Below are 19,617 nucleotides of genomic sequence, written 5' to 3'. Positions count from 1 at the left end.
TGATCCAGTCTTCTTTCTGTAAATATGGACAATTTTGGAGCTGTACGAAGTTAAAAATCAAGCCCTTCATATTTGTAAAGTGCATGAATCATTGGAAGTCTGGACAGAAAGTCGTTAATGTTACTTGTTTCCCTTGCACATATTTGAACTCACTGTCAATTGAACTGTGAGCCCTACAGTATGAAGTGATCATACTTAGAACACTCTAAGCACTTAGAACTTATATGTGCAAGCTGCTTACACAGGAAAAGTGTTTGTATTCGCCGCCGATATATTAGTGCAATACTGTAACCGCTAGTCTTTGAAATTATGCAATCATATAAATTTAAGAAGCATTTGTAATAATGAAGGTGATCAAACCGCAAATGGGCGTCTAAAAATGTTTGATATATATCATTGGTAGCATATCTACATTGATTTGCGAAAACCTGTGTGTGTGTGTGTGTGTGTGTGTGTGTGTGTGTTTGTAAATGGTGGAAACCCACTACCGGTCTATCGTTACACACCAAACAACCCACTACATATTGGCAACCCACTACACAAAACCTGGTAGTGACTTTGACATTTTGCTTTTTTGGGCTAAATTTAACATTAACTTTTTAAAAAATGTATTTTTACCATGGAATTGACTTGGCGGTTTTTATTCGCGATTGTGTGTTGCCGTACACTCTTGCGCGATGTTGCCATTTTTATGTCTCACACATTTTGCTCCAGTAATTGTGCGCATGCGCGCGTTTTCCAAAATGTCCTCCAAGACCGTGATTCAGATGGGAAATACAATTTAAGGTATTTGTATGCTGAATACGTTAATTTTAAATGCGATATTAGGCGGTTAAATAATAAATGTTCTTCTTGTATGAAATAAAGCGCACGTTGTCGGTTAAACTGCTTATTTTCGTATATAAACAGATACGATTTTACTAACAAATGTCATTCGTCCTTGCTTGTATCAAAATAAACATTTTCAAAGCTAACCTTTTACAAGTTTTAGGTGATGTGGAAATTAACTCAATGGCAACGTTATTGGAAACAGAAAAAGTATTCAATTTTCATTAGTATTTGCGAAATACGATTTCATTGATTGTTGTTTTGTGAATCATAATCGGTAACTGGTCAGTTCGTACCTATTCTAAGCTCGTACCCTACAGCATTGTACATTGTACAGATGCTGAACAAATTTGTTGCAGGCCTAAAAAGCTAAATGTTTTGTGCAATAGGTAACTTAAATTTTTTCCGTCAGGTTCTTCTTCCATGTGATGACATCATGTCTGCAATGAGACCTCAAAGAAAGAATTTCAAGAACTTTAGGCGATAAGTGGGACAGATCTGTTTCTAAAACAGGATGAAGAAAAAGGTATGTGCATCAATGAAGGGAAGCATTTAATTGTATGCTGATTCATCATATAGACAAGTTGATCGTTATATAGACGAGTTGATTGTTATTGCTTACAATCTGTATTTTTCTTGCATGCGCAGTTACTGGTTGGGCTATGGCAAAAGCGCTGATTACTGATAGCCTCAGGGTACCAATGCTCGAATTTTTTACCGATTTTATTTAATTTGTCAAACTGTTTCAAGTTTTAAGCTGATATTTCATGTAAAAGACTTCTCTTTCTGAAACTATAAAATGTTAAGAAAACAAGTATTAATAACTCGACCTTACCGTTGGTCAAATGAAGTTGGTTATGTTTACATTTTGCAACCGATTCGGAACCAATTATCGAACGCTCACTCATGCAAGCCATCAGACATTTGCAACACACATAAACTGGTAAAATAAATTCATTTACATTGCAACTGACGTGGATAATCATTACAAATATATTTTGTTCATTTAATCAAAAGATTAATACTAATTGATACTTTGGACAAACATTTTCCTTTTTTGACTTCTCTAACTACTGCTTGTAGAGCACAGACTGAGCATTTATTTGAATTTTTTCGTGTCATTTGTCTAAATGAGAGAGAGAAAATTAAATCTAAATAGATGTACTATATTTATCAGTATAATGATTCTCAATAAATGTTGTTGAATGGTACCGAGTTATAAATGTGGTTGAATGGTACCGAGTTACGAGTTGGCTTCAGTACGAATTGATCATAAAACAACTTAGTTGATTGCAACCTAAGCCTTTAAAATAATATTGTACTCACCGAGTTACAAGAGAAGTTCCGCAAACAATCCTTCACAGCTGGACAGAGTGATGCCGAGAATAATCAGGAATTCTGGGTGATTTAGTTGTCTTTACAACTTCAGCTTGTAGCATTTTCGTGTTAAATATTAAACTTTTACTTGGTTCAATGAATCTTTGTCTGCAGTTGTGTTTATAAGAGGCTGTCAAAATGGAAGTTTGCAAATAGAATGTATTCATATTGGACTTACTTAAATAGGACCCGATTTCAAATTAGATAGATAGATAGATTTATTTCGGAGATAGCATACATACTCACAATGCATCGAAACAACATGTACATAAAACAATATGAAGTAAAAACAATCATAATTGAAAAGTACATGCATAGAATGCACTATGGCATGCACACTAACGCCAAGGATTACACAAAAAAGAGTAATATCCCTTATTTCCATTGTGGTCCTTGAAATTCAACTATTCCACCGTGTGTAAATTTTATAATTTATTAAAATCGTTCGAGAATTGGTTCCGTTCGAGAATCGGTACCCTGAGGCTATGGAAAATATATGCAGTAAGTCATGTTTTTATCAGAAAATGAGAAAGAACTTCTAAAATGAATACTTTAACACAATAAATGAATTTAAGAACTATATCACACCACACCAACATCGGCTTTGGAATAATTGTATTGTTATTTTTTGTAATAATAAGCCTACATTTGTAAATGATTGAGGTTCACCGTCCATTGGTCTTCAACTTGGAAGCTCTGTCAAATGTTTTGTGACAGAAATAAAAGTATTTTATTGGGAAAAAAAGTTATAATCTTTTTGAATTAATATTGGAGCAGTTGTTGGAATCATTTTAATGAATTAACCTCGTTAGTTCTGTATGTATTTGTAATACACAAATGTAGGTGGTAAATTGGAGAGTAAAATGAACCTACAAATGATTCATAATATCAATTTAAAATAATTACATCAATATAAAACTATTTTATCCTTCAATGGACAAATACATAAATAAAAAGGTATATATATTGTGTTTTTGTTCATTGTAGTACGCATATATACATATTTAGCAATGATTTCATAATTTATTCGATCAAAATATATGCCACTGATGTACGATGAGCTTCCAATGTTTGTATTAAGGATAAATAGTTTTTGATCTAATTCATTATTAAACATTGTTCACCACATAATGACATTTTGATACTAAAATAATCGTAATATAACATGCTTACAAGGTCATCCCTTTAAAAAAAAATAGAAAGATACAGGTTATCTATACTATACAAGTGATGATGGGGATGATTATGGTGATGATGCAGTTGATAATGATTAAAAGTGCGAGCATTCGCTGATTGCATTCAAACATTTATGTTTACTGAACCACCATTTTATTGGATTAGTATTATAAAAAAATTTATTTATATGCAACAATTTATTGTCTATTGTTTCTTCTATATTATAAAATGTATTTATTAAGATGAAGAAAGAGATAAAAAATGACACAACTGCATGCTTTTTTTAAGGTTCAAGATGAAAGCATTATTAATCTTGTTTAATTACTGGACAGACATTCGCCACCTGTTGGGGGCGGGCACTTTGGGTCACTAAAGTTTATGACACCCGTGTTAATAGTAAGTATATGTCAAACAAAGGGCCAATTATACCACGGTTTACATGTTGAAATCACGAGTGTCGACGCTTGTGAACACATGCAAATTATTTTAAAGTAGACAGCCACTTTCCATTTGTGCTTTTAAATTTTGTCCAGACTTGGTAAGGTTTCAATATTCAATTTATCGTAAAAATCAAAGAATGCAATCTAATAAGAAATGTTTTTTATACATGTTGGATTAATTGCTTAGTCCATTTAGTTTATTTTAGAACCATATATATGCTGAAACAACTTTAAATGATAAACCAATGATAATCAAACGGTGTTAACTTGTTTGTACAAGTAGTTGTCACCTAAATATTGTTTGTGTATATTTATGTTGAACAAGTTGATTTCATAACTTCAAATGCTTTATTAGCGAAAACAAAAATACAATCTTACGTTTTTTATTAAAGTTATTTATTATAAATAATTATTAATATAATTGAGTTTCACTGTGTTTTGATGAGTTAAATAATTGCGGAAATTACAGTTATTTTCAACATAATCTATAGATCAGCGTAAAGCCAACTGCCTTTTTCCCACTAGTGGGCGTAGTCAGAAAATAGCAGGTGCGCGTAACGTCATTCTTCAAATTGTCTATAATAGCACATTAGAGCGTAGGCTACTTTGCTCCATATTTTCTTGCACAGTCCAGCATTTATGTTATACTAATACGAATATTTTCCATATAGGAAACAGTAATTTATAGAAACGTGATATAATGATGAATTGTTTCACCAAAACTTTATAAACTTTCCAGAAATGATATTGTTTGCTCTACACTATTTTACCTAGTACTGAATATGGATGTTTTGTGGGTGGAATCAATAGTTCGCTTTTGCAAGAGTGTTATTTAGGTTGAATTGATTAAAAAAGATATGATGCTGTATACAATTGAGCGCTTTTTAATATTAATATAAAATGATGACAATGGAATGCAAGTGGTAATAAAGTTTAACTTTGAAGAACCAAATGAATTGATATTAAATGTTGTTATATATTAGACCTATTTAATTTATCATTTTGCCTGTTCTTTATTGTACATGATTCTGATACAGTGCAATGTCTTGCAAGGACCTGTCTTGTGTAATTTGTTATAGCAACTATCTCTAAAATTAACACTTATGCCAAACATAAATACTTGTATGTTTCTAAACAACACTTTACAGGCGGACTATGTTGACGATCTACTTTCTGCAAAATTGGCTCATATGAAGAATCGGCTTACATTCAAATGTTTCCGATCAATTCATGTTCGTAGGCCTAGTCAAAATAATTAAAATAAAAAATAATAAAAATAAATTGATTTCAAGTTAATTTCAGTTTTTCTTGTTTAATCTTTGCTTATACATAAAATTAGTATTAGTAAAATAAACAAAGGTAAAACTTTAGCTGCCCCAGCACCAGAACATTCCCATCATCAACCGCGCCTACTTGAATTACGATAGCTCCTTAAAAGAAGTGTGAGAATTATATTAGAATATAACTTTTTGTATACATTTTGAGAAAAAAAACAACATAACACACAAATTGTATTTATCTGTTACTCTCAATTATAGAACTACTTTGAACAAAAATATTATAGCAGTTCTCTGTCTGCAGGCCCTTATGTTTTGCTAAAATCAGTTAGTTAACAGGTCTACACAATATATTTCTAAATGAAATACAAAAATAAGAATAATATAATTAATAATATTAATAAACACACATGATAATATTAATTACACACATGGCAAGATTAAAGTTCTAACCAAAAATCAATTAGGCATTCCTGGTATTAATTTCGTCAAGTCCTTCGTATAATCCTATGTATAGAGAAACAAGTTATTTATAACCGACCAATGACGTTAAACAATGCAACTTTCAATTGACACAGTGCCATACGGTACAATCGGAATGGAACAATGATAGTGTTTTTAGATCTGAAATAGCATTACTTGTAAGTTTTTATTAACTTTATTGTAATGCAACTAGTAAAATAATGTTTATATTTTATATTAAGTAACTCTTGCATGATCATCTGCACTGTTTGCAGCCGTTAAAGCTTCCTACTTTTCTTAACTTGTTGAAACGATGCTATTGTAAATGGACGTTCAACAATATGAGGTCGATATATATTTATAGGAGTAGTTTGTAAGCTGTAGTGACTTGCATAGTTTGTTTGCCAACGTAGTAACTAACTTAATTTGTATGACAGTGTAGTGACTTGCCTAGTGTGTATTCCAATTACATGACATGCCTAGTGTGTCTGCCGCTGTAGTGACTTGCATAGTTTTTATGCAAATGTTATAACTTATTAAGTCCATAGTTTGTATGCCAGCGTAGTGACGTTCCTAGCGTGTATGCAAATTTCATGACTTAGTTACATAGTGTGTGTGCCACTGTAGTGACTTGCATATTTTGTATGCCAATGAAGTAACTAGAGGGAGCAGTGGTCTAATGGTAGGACGCTGGCTTAGGGATCGAGATGTCCCGGGTTCGAATCCCGCCCTGACCACTGAAATTTCCTTGAGCAAGAAATTTATCCCACATCTGCTCCTCTCCACCCAGGTGTATAAATGGGTACCTGTGAGGGAAATAAGCCAATGTGCAGTGGCTGCATACTGCGCCAAGATGTTAACGGACGACTTATGACCCAGTGATCAGGGCAAAAATGTAAAGCGCCTTTGAACGCACATATCGAGTATGAAAATGGCGCAATATAAATGTGGTATAAACAAAAGTGACTGGCTTAGTTTGTATGCCAGTGTAGTGACTCGCCTAGTGTGTATGCCAATTTCATGACTAACATAGTGTGTAAGCCACTTTAGGGACTTGCATAGTTTGTATGCCAATGAAGTAACTAGCTTAGTTTGTATGCCAGTGTAGTGACTCACCTAGTGTTTTTTCATGACTTACATAGTGTGTGTGCCACTGTAGTTACTCGCCTAGTTCGTATGCCAATTTCATGACTTACATAGTGTATGTGCCACTGTAGTGACTTGCATAGTGTGTATGCCAATGTGCATGTAGTAACTTCCATAGTTTTATGCCAGTTTAGTGACTCACCTAGTGTGTATGCCAATTTCATGACTTACATAGTGTATGTGCCACTGTAGTGACTTGCATATAAATATAAAATATTTATAAAATTTTATATACTATATGGTTAAATATGTATAATATTGATTAACTTTTACAAATCTTTTATTGTTTATTTCTCTTTCAATTAGGTTTGATGAAACTACAGAAGATGGCAGTTTTGGAAGGCTTGTAAATGACTCCACACACCCCAATTGCAAAGTGCAGTGCTTTGAGGAGGAGGGTCTACCAAGCTTGTATGTTGTTGCCCTCCGTGACATTCTGCCACTGGACAGACGCTACAGGTGACTGTGCCAGTGTCATCTCTCGTGCAGAGAAGAAGTTGTGTATAATTATGGTGCAGGACCATATCCATGGAGGAAAAAGGTACTTATTAATAAAGAAATGTTTCCTCTAAATGGCCCTTTTTACACCCCCACTACTAGATGATCCGTCTGTCCCAAAATTGGCTGTCCTCTAACTTCCTGATGAATTGCCTGAGGCCTGTTTCTACTGCCTTCATGGGTCCGATAGTCGGACCCTTTCCCAATGCCAAATATGCCTAGTTTTTCTCAATTCGTACCCCAAAATTCCCAATTAAAAAAAAAAACCTGTTATTTTTTAGCTCATCTATGCTATTATGACCTGTCTTTTTCCGTCTAGGGGGGTCGTGTGTCAACATTTTTACTTAAATGACATCTCCTACTAAATCGATGGGCCAGTCTTGATGTAAATTGCCAAGAGTGAAAGTTTTTCAAAGAATTGCATGCCAACCGAAAGGAAAAAAAATCTCTCTAAAACTGCAAGGTTTAAGACTTTAATAGATATTTGGCATGAAGCATCGTCTGTTGGAACTCTACCAAGATTGTTTGAAGTACATTGTAACGCCCATTTATCGCAGACCGGTAATGCGGCCTACTATGGCATGCAATGAAGCATGAAAACAGTCGATTAGTGACAGTGTTGTTTGCACACAGCCGGGGTTGTTTTTAATATTTAAGAAATAACTAATTAGTGTCCCTGCATAGGTTATAATGGCAGTTTACTGTACTATATGTCATTAAATTTCGCAACTGGTCATTCTGTCTCTGTACACGAAATACATCGCAAAAATGGATACGCATAATACTGTCACACGCAAACATAAACAATTCTCGATTACTGAGAAGATCGAGATAATAGACACGAACTGAAGAAGATGGCAACAGATTTCCATTGGTCATTCCATACTGTTTGATAGGAAAGTATGTGTACATAACATTATTTCATTTATTTTGGCAGTCATTTTAAGGATCATCTCATGCTATTGAATTACAGCAATAGATATACCCTGTTGAAGGTTTTATAGAGATGCCACTTAAGCAAACCTTTATACATAAAATATTGATTATCTAAAACTGAACTAACTACAATGCATTGCAGTTATAATGTGATCAAAGTCTTCTAGTCATTTTGTGAGAAGGAAATTTAAGTTGTTGTGTCATATTTGCTGCTATGTTTCATATACTGATACAGTGTGCGAAATTCAGATTTTAAAGTATTAGCCCAAATTCTTACATATATAAAAAGTAAAATTTCTTAGTAGCCCGACTATATAAATGTTTAAATTGTTCCCACTAGCCCGAATGGATTTTCACTAGCCAAAACCCTTCAGGCTAGTGCGAATTTCGCACACTGCTGATAGGTAGCAAACAAAGTTAAGTCATTAAAAGTTACAGTTTTATTTATACAGAGTTTTTTTATGCCTCTGACATCTTGATGCAGGACACATATAATGATTGTGTTGGCCATCAGTAAATCCGTCCATAGGATGGTCTAGCGCAGGGATTGACCTTTACTGTTGGGAGGGGACGGTCCACAGGACTGGCTACCCTCAAAGCCCACTTGTTTGATACTGAATATGCATGTACTGGTCCTGATAATCAAAAAACACCAATTTGCATTATCCCATAGTGCATACAATAGCATAAAAATCCAAATGATTATCAAAATTGAATTTTGGCAAATAATAAAGCACATATAAATATTTTCAATGTATAATATAACATATTTCGCTTAGAATATTATAAACCATTGTTGCTTAAATAAAGATCTAATATAGAATACTTTAACTTGACTTAAATTTGACACTATGGTTTTTTGTGTGCTGAGCAATCAATAAGCAATTAGAGCAATTTAAATATTTATCGATATTTGATAGGGCTTTCCATTTCTTTTTGTTTTGCAATAATTCCTAAAATGTGAAATCTTGACATGAATTTTGCTTACTTTGATTGTGTGTTTTTTAAAATAGGGTTACAATTTAAAACTGCCTTTTGTAGAAAAAATAATTGCTGAGTGGAAAAGTTGTTCATCAACTATTATTGCGTCTGGAGAAATACTAATGATATCCAATTTTAGTCAAATAATGGCCTAATGACGCATATAAGCCAACCTCACTTTGGCCTTGACATAGTTTGTACTTAAAATATTAGAAATGGGTCATCCTACACGAGCAATAAGCCTGTGTGGGCAGTGAGCACAGCATCTTGTTTTCAAGGAAAATAAAAATATGCCTAATGTGTATTTTGTGCTCTAATATATAAACTAAATAGTACATGTACAAACACATTACTGGGATTATACATATAAATTACAAAATAGCCTATGCCTTCCAACACAGCTTGTCAGGGCATAATATATAATAATACAGTAAATATATAAATGAAATGTCGCTATTTAATTTGAAACATGTTTTGAAATCCAAACAGTATTGTTATTTTTAAACTGCAGTTCGAAAAGCTGTGACGTTATAGTATCCAAGCCAGGCGTGAGACCAGTCCATTGCCTACTTGAAGTTTAAACAACGGAAAGGTAAGTATTTAAACCCTGTAGATTATTTTTCATGGCATTGTGTAATATGACGCATGTTGCATTTAGCTACAAAACTGTGTTTTTGAGCAAGCAATCAATTTTATTCGCTTACAACTCTTATAAAAAAAAAAATTAGATTGATATCAAAACTTAACAATTAGTCACGTTAAGCAGTTTGATCTGTAATAATTGACAAAATCCTGTCCGTATCAATCCTCGAGCCATATTTACTGTGTTGCAACAAATAAGAGCACAGCAAATATGAGTGCAAGAAAATCGGAAGCTGTCTTAATAAAGATAACTAACAATAAAGAGCTTGAAACTAGATTTTTAGCTCTTGTTACATTGTTCAGAAAGTCGATAATGTGAATGTAAAGAAATAGTTTTTCCTGTTCTAATTCATAGCGATAAAACCTGTAGGCATTTTTAAAAGACAGTGCTAGTAGCATTGTAAACATATCTGGTTTATTAAAGTATGTACATTTGATCTTTCCTATCAGTTATTTGCAAAATAATCAGATTAAAATGACAATAAAACTTGAAAGCAGACACGAAAGCATTGAATGACAAAAAAAGTGCTTCCATAAGCAATAAATAAACAAGTACTGATGTAGATTTCTTCCATCGTTTATTAGGGTTATGTACTTTAAACCAACTGTCAATTTAACTTGTATGTTCAGATGAAAACTAATCGTTGCTTTAAAACAAGCTTATTGTTCATTTGAAAGCAATGATTGTTCTGAACTTTTATTCAATTTTAAATTGAAATATGTTTATTTACTTTATTTGGTTAATTTTATTTATGTCACTGTATCTGATGAAAAACTCTACCCAATCTAAGGTAGCGTTCCCCTCTCATCATTCTGTTTATACAAGAAATGCAGTTATAAAGTAAGTACTCAATTCTAATTTGATAATCACTTTAAAAAAGATAATAAAATCACTGGCATAACACTTCCTGAAATACTAGATTATTGTTTGATACTAACTTAGTTTTAAGAATTAAGGGTTATACTAAATTGACCTAAAATGCTCTGTAGGTGTAGTATATGCTACTAGTAATTCTTATCTACTGGTTTCATTTACTGCCCTTTTGGGGGATCTTTCAACTTGCTTTCTTTATGAAATATATGAAATTACATTGTTATATTTGTCAATGCTTAAAGAAACATTACTACTCAAAATGAAGGAAAATTTTGTTCAATATTTCGTAAAATAAAGCTAAACAATTAAAAATCATTGTATCTTATGGAAATTGCCAAAATTTCAACGCCAGACGTGGTCTGATAAAATAGATGTTTGTAGATACAAAATGCGCGTTTTTATTCTTGTTTTACATATTTAATTCGATTTAATAACATGGAATTAATTGTGTCACAAATAAATAAAAACGAGCATTTTGTATCTACAAAATATATGTTATCATACCACATCCAGCATTGAAATTGTGGCTATTGCTATAAGGAACACTGATTTTTAAGGTGTTTACTTTATTTTACGAAATACTTTACAAAATTTTCATTGACTGTGAGCGTTATAGAGGCTTTAATTGGTGGCTCCCAAAGTGATAACCCATGACAATGCAGGCTCTAGTGGCTTGAGTGTTTGTACACACATGCAAGTCACTACACAGTACACACTATGCAAGCTAGTACACACTATGCAAGTCACTACACAGTACTCACTATGCAACAAGCCAGTACACACTATACAAGTCACTACACAGTACACACTATGCAAGCCATTACATACCATGCAAGTCACTACACAGTACTCACTATGCAAGCTATTACAGCATAATTAATTAATTTGACATGAGATCTATACAGTTTTCAAGCTCTTCATTAAGTTCATGAGTATAATTTGTATTTTTTATGTGTTTTAGTAATAAATTTTTTAATCTTCAGGACAAGTTTGCTTTATACACTGATGTCGGAGCTTGGAGAAATTCACTTGACTACATTACCCAGCTCAGGCAGTCTGCAATACTCAAAGAAGTGAGGACTCTGAGATAAATAATTTGTACGGATCATGGTGATAAAACAACATGCATCATAGATAGCTAAATCAGGGCTTTTTCCTTCTGTGAGAATGGGCGTTTTTCACAAATTTGAGAAATTGGCGACTCAAATTTCACAATTTCAAGAAGTTTGTGACTCAAATTTGAGAAACTTAAGAAAGTTCACGACTCATTATTTCACAATTTTGAACAGTTTTTGACTCATTTGTTCACAATTTTGAACTGTTCGCGACTCTTTTTTTCACAAAAGGAGGGTTGGGGCCAAGGCCGCTCCACAAAAATAGGAAAAAAAGCCCTGTGAATGAGTACTTTGTATTAAGTAGTGTGTTAATTTTTGAAGGCATTATGAATACTATTGTGTGAAAATCTGTCATAGCCTAGGACTATAATTACTATATTTAATAAAACTGGTCCAAGGAATTTTGACTATATACTTTTGGTAACAAAATCAAACATGTTACCACTGAGACAATCAAAATTATAACTGAAAGCTATATTTTAAGGATATGTGAGTAATGATAATACATGTTTTGACATTATTGGAGTTTTCAGACATAAGTGGAATGTAGGGCACCTGTGTCATTTGGACATATTTCTGTTTGAATCTGTGACAATTTTTTGGATATTTGTCATTTTGTTATGTAGACAATTCTCTTTGAACATTGTGGCATGCGTAAAAAAGTTTTTTCTAATGTTTATAAGGTATTGAGCTTTTCAAAGAATGAATTTGTCTGTGCCATGTATATTGTTGGCTAAGGGATTAAATTTGTCTTTAAAGGGATCTTTTCACGCTTTGGTTAATTGACAAAATTGAAAAAAGTTGTTTCAGATCCGCAAATTTTCGTTTTAGTTATGATATTTGTGAGGAAACAGTAATACTGAACATTTACCATGGTCTAATATAGCCATTATATGCATCTTTTGACGATTTTAAAACCTAAAAATTATAAAGCGTTGCAACGCGAAACGATTGAATAATTTGGAGAGTTCTGTTTTTGTCGTTAAATTTTGTGAAACTACGAATATTGCTTATATAAGGTATAAAATACGTCAAGTATGTGTACTCGGCGGAATAGCTCAGTAGGCTAAAGCGTTTTTACTTCAGGACTCTGGCAGGACTCCAGGGGTCACTGGTTCGAAACCTGCTCCGGGCCATGTTCTTTTCCTTTTTTTAATTTTATTCTTGATTTTTTACTGGAGCTTTTACGATCCAATGTTTACATTTATCAATATGAAGCATTTAATGAATAAGTTAAAAAATGCCAAAATCTGTGAAAAGGCCCCTTTAAAGTGGGGCTCATAAAAACTTTTATCTGCAATATGTGCCAGTTATCCACTTAAATTGAACAGGATGGGTCACATATAACTACACCGCATTGCATTGCTGCGTGTCCCTATTTGAATGCTACACTGTCCTCAGTTTGACTTTTCACTGTCCTAATTAAATAAGATATTACTTTTTAACCAGGTTTTTAACCAGGTTTTCCGAAGGAAAAATTAACCAGGTTTTCCGAAGGAAAAAACTGGTTATTAGATTGGCGAATGCGGGCGGGCTGGCTGGCTGACGTGCTGGCTGGCTGGCGGGCGGGCGGAACAAGCTTGTCCGGGCCATAACTATGTCGTTCATTGTCAGATTTTAAAATCATTTGGCACATTTGTTTACCATCATTGGACGGTGTGTCGCGCGAAATAATTACGTCGATATCTCCAAGGTCAAGGTCACACTTTGAGTTCAAAGGTCAAAAATGGCCATAAATGAGCTTGTCCTGGCCATAACTATGTCATTCATTGTGAGATTTTAAAATCATTTGGCACATTTGTTCACCATCATGGGACGGCGTGTCGCACGAAAGAATCACGTCAATATCTCCAATGTCAAGGTCGCCACGACTAAAAATAGATTTTTTTTAAAAACAAACTTACAAAGGGGGTTAGTTTTGTTTGTTCATTTCAAAAGTTCAGTTTGAGTTTTCTCCCTTTATCAGATTTTTTTTTCACAATGAAAACCTGGTTTTGTGACAATTTTGTCCCTTGTTATAATAATATTATACAGTTCTTGATGACTGCAGTGTCCACGACTAAGATGTTGAACCAGATGGCCTACATCCAGAACTGACGCATGGAGTTCAAAACTACATGGATAAAGGTATTCTTTTCTGTAAAACCTTTTGAAAAAAAAGATTTCATGTACCTCAGGCTAGTTCAGTTTATAGGGAATTTGTCCATAAACCCCACATTCAAAGGTTAGATTCAAATAAAGAAGGAATTTATACATATGGAGGTGCAAAACAGCTTGGAGCAAGATATTCTTTGGTGTGAAACATGTTGAAAAAAAAAGGTTTACATATACATCCAGCTAGTTCTATTATTTTGGAACTGGTTGATCAACCCTCACATGCACAAGTTGGATGACAGTGACAGTCACAATGTTTACATTTTAAAATTAATGTATGTGGCTCAATCTGTTTTCTTATGTCATGTTGTTACATGTACAGTGATGAGTCTGCATCGGTTACCTTCTAGGCAGCTACGTTCGATTCGGCTTAAGGTCACCATAGTTAGCCCAGACAGCCCTCCGGCACTTTGTCAGAGGACAGATCATCTGAGATGTGATTGAGAGTCATGAGGTAACCGCTGTGCAAATATTTGGCTCGGATCTGACAAACCGCAAAAAGTTTGCCTTTTAAAGAGTGTGGCATATCATTCCAACAAGGTACATTTTATAACAAAATGATTAAATACTTGTTATATATACATTTGTCACTGTGAGACCATTATTTAGTTAGCTGTTCGTAATGTTATTATATTTTAATAAGAGTGAATTGAAACCTAAAATTTTTGTATTGTATTTTCACCTATATGGAACATGTGTTAGTAAATGTTTTTAATGTTTCTTATGATTCGAGACAAATAGTGTAAGCATTTTTTGTTTTGATAATATATTAATTGTAATGAGTTAAATATTTTAGAAAAATATGTACAGTACTATATGCGTAAATGCATATACTTCACATTTCTTATTTTATCCGAGGAAGAACTTGTCCAAAACACTCAAATGTTGAGTTTGTAAATATGTTTTGACATTTTTGGTGGTCAGTAGTTTTTTTAGATTCTCGTCTTGTAGTTAGTTCATGTACTGTAATAAGGTATTGATAAGAAAAGTTTATTGGTTTGGTTTAAAAATGTATGAAGCGTTTAGATGATTAATTACTTCAATGTATAACTGTCATAGACTTTATAACTGGCGATTTATTTTAAATAAAATTAATGTTGGATTGATTGTGGCTTCAAGTCACAGAAGACATCTCAGATACAGATCATTCCTGGAGTTCAAACATCACATTAAATTATTTCATTTTTCATATGTTAATGTTTGGACTAACAATAGCAAATAAGCAAGCATATACACGTATATATATATCCAGTTCAAACGGTTTTGAATTTCAGTTATAAGTGCGTGTAAAATATTCATATTGTATAAACCATAAACTTAAACATAACAATTACAGATGTGCATTGCCCCATCACCTTTGTCCAGCCACCTGGCAGATTCCCTGCGGAGTAGTTGTGTGCTAACTTCTCGGGTTCCATCACCAATGATGGCTTCCCCAAGGCTACAACTACATACAGAAGATGATAGTCAACATTCAGCTTGTGATGTAAGAAACGGGCATTCAGCCGGCGAATATAAACCAGCACACCTTAACTGCTTGGTAGGTATGTAGGTTTACGAGTACATGAAACTGTTTAGTTGTTGAAAATTAAAAATTGTTTTCCCTTGAATCATCAGTAGCAACATTAGCCAATGTAAATTTTGAAGTATTCTTAATTAATTTATCATGGAAACTTTGAAAAGAACAATTTAAGTGTTAATATCTGTAACATTATTGTTAATTTTATTATTAAGCTAAATAATGTTTTTGTACATTACTCTTTCTTGAATAAATTTGGGATAAAATAATTCCACTTTCCAAGCACGTGTACTTTGTACACATGTACATGTATTTGACTTTATCTGTTTGTTTTACATTTTTATACTAGTTGATAATAGTAAATGTAGTTGACAGAAATAATTGTAAACAATATTGCTGTTACTGGAAAAATCCTTATAGTGTAAGCAAACACACCTTTCCATATGGAGAGGAAATCCAGGTTCAAATCCTGGTGGGGATCCCATATAAGCAGCAACTTACATAATGTGCATATAAATTATACAAATAATAGTATATGTTGTCATAGTGTGTGATATTTAATATTCATATTAAATAGTTTATTAATTTTTTGACATTTTCTCTATCACACACACACACATACGCAATATACGCTGGCAGTGACATATTATGTATTTTTACTTTATGTGATTTATCATTAGGACACCATCATTAGCTTTACGCTTCAAAAAAGGCCCATCACTTTCTCCTGGCAATTAATTATAATTATTACCCTTTTTTAATTTAAAAAGAAAAGGGTTTGTTTTTCAACGAGTGTGCATCTTTTTTCAACTACAGAATCTGATGTTCATATCTTCAGTGTCTTATTATAAGGCAAATACTGAAATAAAATGAATATTTCATGCAGTTTTTGTGTCAGTTTCATGTGCAGTGCTCATGGAAAGTGCAGGGAGAGGATCTTGCTGGAACAGGTGCTCACCCTTCAGTTGGCTCGATTGGTAGCGCCCAAGTCACTGCCAGCGCCCATGAAAAGGCCAGATGCCCTGGAGATGGGAACCACTGACACATGATCAGTTCCCCATCTAGAGCAGCACTAAAGGCGACCTCCATAAAGCCTACTTTCTGGAATACATCTGTGTGCAGAGCTTGTACATCAAGTTGAAGACTTACAATTCATCTCATTGACAGTGATACAACATTTAAACAAAACCGTTTTATGACTGAAAAATCTAAATAAAAACAAAATATGTTGTTGCCTTATACCAGTGTCATGGCACACTGGTCGCTTTACTATATGCTGCAATAAATTGCTTCTTTTCAAGGATGAGGCTTTGTTGACTGCTTTAATAAATATATAATGTAAAATTACCTGCTCAACTATGAAATTATATGAATCAAATATTGTGTACAACTACTGCTTGCCTCATTAAAAAAACACAATATGAAGCTTCATTACTAAATGTGTCCGCAAAATTTATTCCCGATTCTGATCAGTGACTCCTTTGTGTAGCTTATGTTTAACGACTGTTCAGTTTAGTTGCTTTTTTGACCAAGTTAGTTATTTATCAAATACAGTGTACTTTTCTAATCATTTTGCTCTATGTTGTATAAAGTTACTGTTCAAAATGATCAGATATCTAAGATGAGTATTGTCTAATCTTTTTTAATTAAAATCACTTGTCATAAATATAACTTCCTGGGCTAGTTTTCAAAATTGCATATGTATTGCGCAAAATGTTTGTTCATTTGAATTCAAGTGTTTCAACAGTCAATAAATTAATATTAAATAAAAACAGTTTTTAGTTGAATAATAATTGATGTTTTGGCTATTCGGTCTTTTTTACACTTACACAGTATTTCTATACAATTGGCGGATAGAATTGAATTACAGATTGATATTATTTGACTATTTGACAATTTGCATTCTACTGATTAAATATACACAATCGAATAATTAACATGTATCTGAAAATCAAGAATAAATACAGTAACTTATTGTTATGAGTTATTACGGATTAAGTTCATATTGTATATTAATGTACATATATATCTTGTATAGTTGGTTGCTCATTCGATGATGCAGCCTGTCAAGTTTATAAATGAAGGTCACTCGCTGAATGCCAGATATATCCAAATCTTTCATTTACATTTAATTGATTGTATGTCTTTATATAATTAACGGGTACTTCAAATATAGAAATGTTTTAAAATAGGTATCGTAAGGAAAAAAATAATCATAAGGTCCGTTTTGCGATAGACGTCTGCAGTCGAACATGAATTTTGCTATATAATAACCGTGTAAATAAAAACTATACGCAACTACAGTGCCTTTAACGATAATCGATTTTATGCCCCGAAGGAGGGCATATAGTGATCGGACCGTCCGTCCGTCTGTCCTTCCGTCACACTTTGCGTTAAGGTTTCTCAAAATGCTCATAACTACTATGTCCCTTGAGATATAACCTTCATAATTGGTATGCATGTGTATGTGGAAAAGACCTTTCCATACGCACAAACATGTTGACCCCTGTGACCTTGACGTTCAACCTAGGGTCCGCATTTGGGTTTCGAAATCTACGTTTAGGTTTCGAAAATGCTCATTACGTCTATGTCCCTTGAGATATAACCTTCATATTTGCTATGCATGTGATATGGACAAGGCACCATATGCACACAAACTTTGATCCCTGTGACCTTGACCTTGAACTTAGGGTCCGCGTTAAGGTTTCGAAATCTGCGTTTATTTTTCGAATTATGCTCATAACTTCTATGTCCCTTGAGATATAACCTTCATATTTGGTATGCATGTGTATATGGACAAGACCTTTCCATACGCACACAAATTTTGACCCCTGTGACCTTGACCTTGAACTTAGGGTCCGCGTTTAAGTTTCAAAATCTGCGTTTATGTTTCGAACAAAGCTCATAACTTCTATCAAGCGTTTATAGGGGGCATAAGTTATCCTATGGTGGACAGCTCTTGTTTTCTATATAAATATATATATATATATATATATATATATATATATATATATATATATATATATATATATTATATATATATATATATATATATATTATTCAAAACGATGCACTACTGCAAATGATGTTCTGTGCACTCGAAGTGTCACATTAACAATCCTTACAATTATGAGTTAAATATTTCTTTTATAAAATCGTACCCTATGTGATAAGCAATCATTTTATAAATACTTCAAAAGCTTAAGTAAAAATTAACGAACACCTATTCTCATTGATCAGCTATCGCGTGTGCATCTAATAGCTATTGCATGCGCACGTTATCACTCTTACGTGCACACTTAATAGCTATCGCATGCGCACGTATTAGCTATATCATTCTAACACAGTAACTGTAGCGTGCGCTCATAATTTTATTGCGAACATGATCAATACTATCGCCCGCGTATGTAATACTATCAAGAGCGCACGTTATAATAGTGGAACGCACATAATAATTTAAGTGTGTGCACGTGATAACTATCGCGTACTCGCGTATTTACTATCACTTATGAAATAGCTCTCTTAATATCGCTGAACCATTATATCCCAGTTTCAGCATATCGGTCTTTGCATGGCGCACTCACGACCTCCAAGATATACACAGAACGCAAAGGTGCTCGTTATGCAGTCGCCGGCAACGTTTGGCGCAGCGACTAGGCATAGGCGCCATGTCGCCGCGATTACTTTGACCTTATTTCAAATAGGGTCGCCGTTCAAATGCATTGAATATGACTTTTGCAAGAGGCTATAAAGAGAGTGCGTATGAAACGCCGTAGAAACACATCTTTGGCATCGTTATCTCTACAGGCGCTGTATAGACGCGCTAGAAAACGTTTAGGGTCGGAGCCATCGGCGTGGATGTGTTGGCGTCCTTCAAACCTGCTTATACACCTATAAGATGTCAGAAAGCAGCCACCAAAACCAACATAACATAAGGATATAGCGTCTGTTAAAAGCTTGATTATCAACATTGCAATGCAAATGTATATTTACATGTTTTAACTTAAGACATATTTTAAATACATGTAGACATGTCGACCTATAATACGCTGTCATTAGTGACAGGTCACACTGTCCTCAGTTATGGATCACACTGTCCTCAGTGATGGGTCACACTGTTTTCGATGGTCGGTTGCCAAAAAATAAAAATAAGCTTTGTTTTGGATCCTGCGTCCCTTTTCACAAACATTTA

General features: G+C 33.6%; 1 long non-coding RNA gene across 2 annotated transcripts; it reads left to right on the top strand.

The window, feature by feature from the left end:
- Positions 1-724: 724 nt before the first annotated feature.
- LOC127866338 (uncharacterized) lies at positions 725-15,431 on the top strand. Of its 2 annotated transcripts, none has more exons than XR_008042959.1 (8): positions 725-786; positions 1,241-1,354; positions 7,013-7,247; positions 9,633-9,713; positions 11,621-11,710; positions 13,803-13,879; positions 14,257-14,360; positions 15,243-15,431. It is a non-coding gene; the product is annotated as an uncharacterized LOC127866338 (long non-coding RNA). The 2 variants fall into 2 exon arrangements; XR_008042958.1 differs by having other exon boundaries at positions 14,257-14,446.
- Positions 15,432-19,617: the final 4,186 nt, after the last annotated feature.

This window comes from Dreissena polymorpha, chromosome 2 (genome assembly GCF_020536995.1).
Source record: "Dreissena polymorpha isolate Duluth1 chromosome 2, UMN_Dpol_1.0, whole genome shotgun sequence".
NCBI classification, from domain to species: domain Eukaryota; kingdom Metazoa; phylum Mollusca; class Bivalvia; order Myida; family Dreissenidae; genus Dreissena; species Dreissena polymorpha.
The sequence above is the reverse complement of the archived record's forward strand: the minus strand, read 5'-3'. Positions and strand labels throughout refer to the sequence as shown.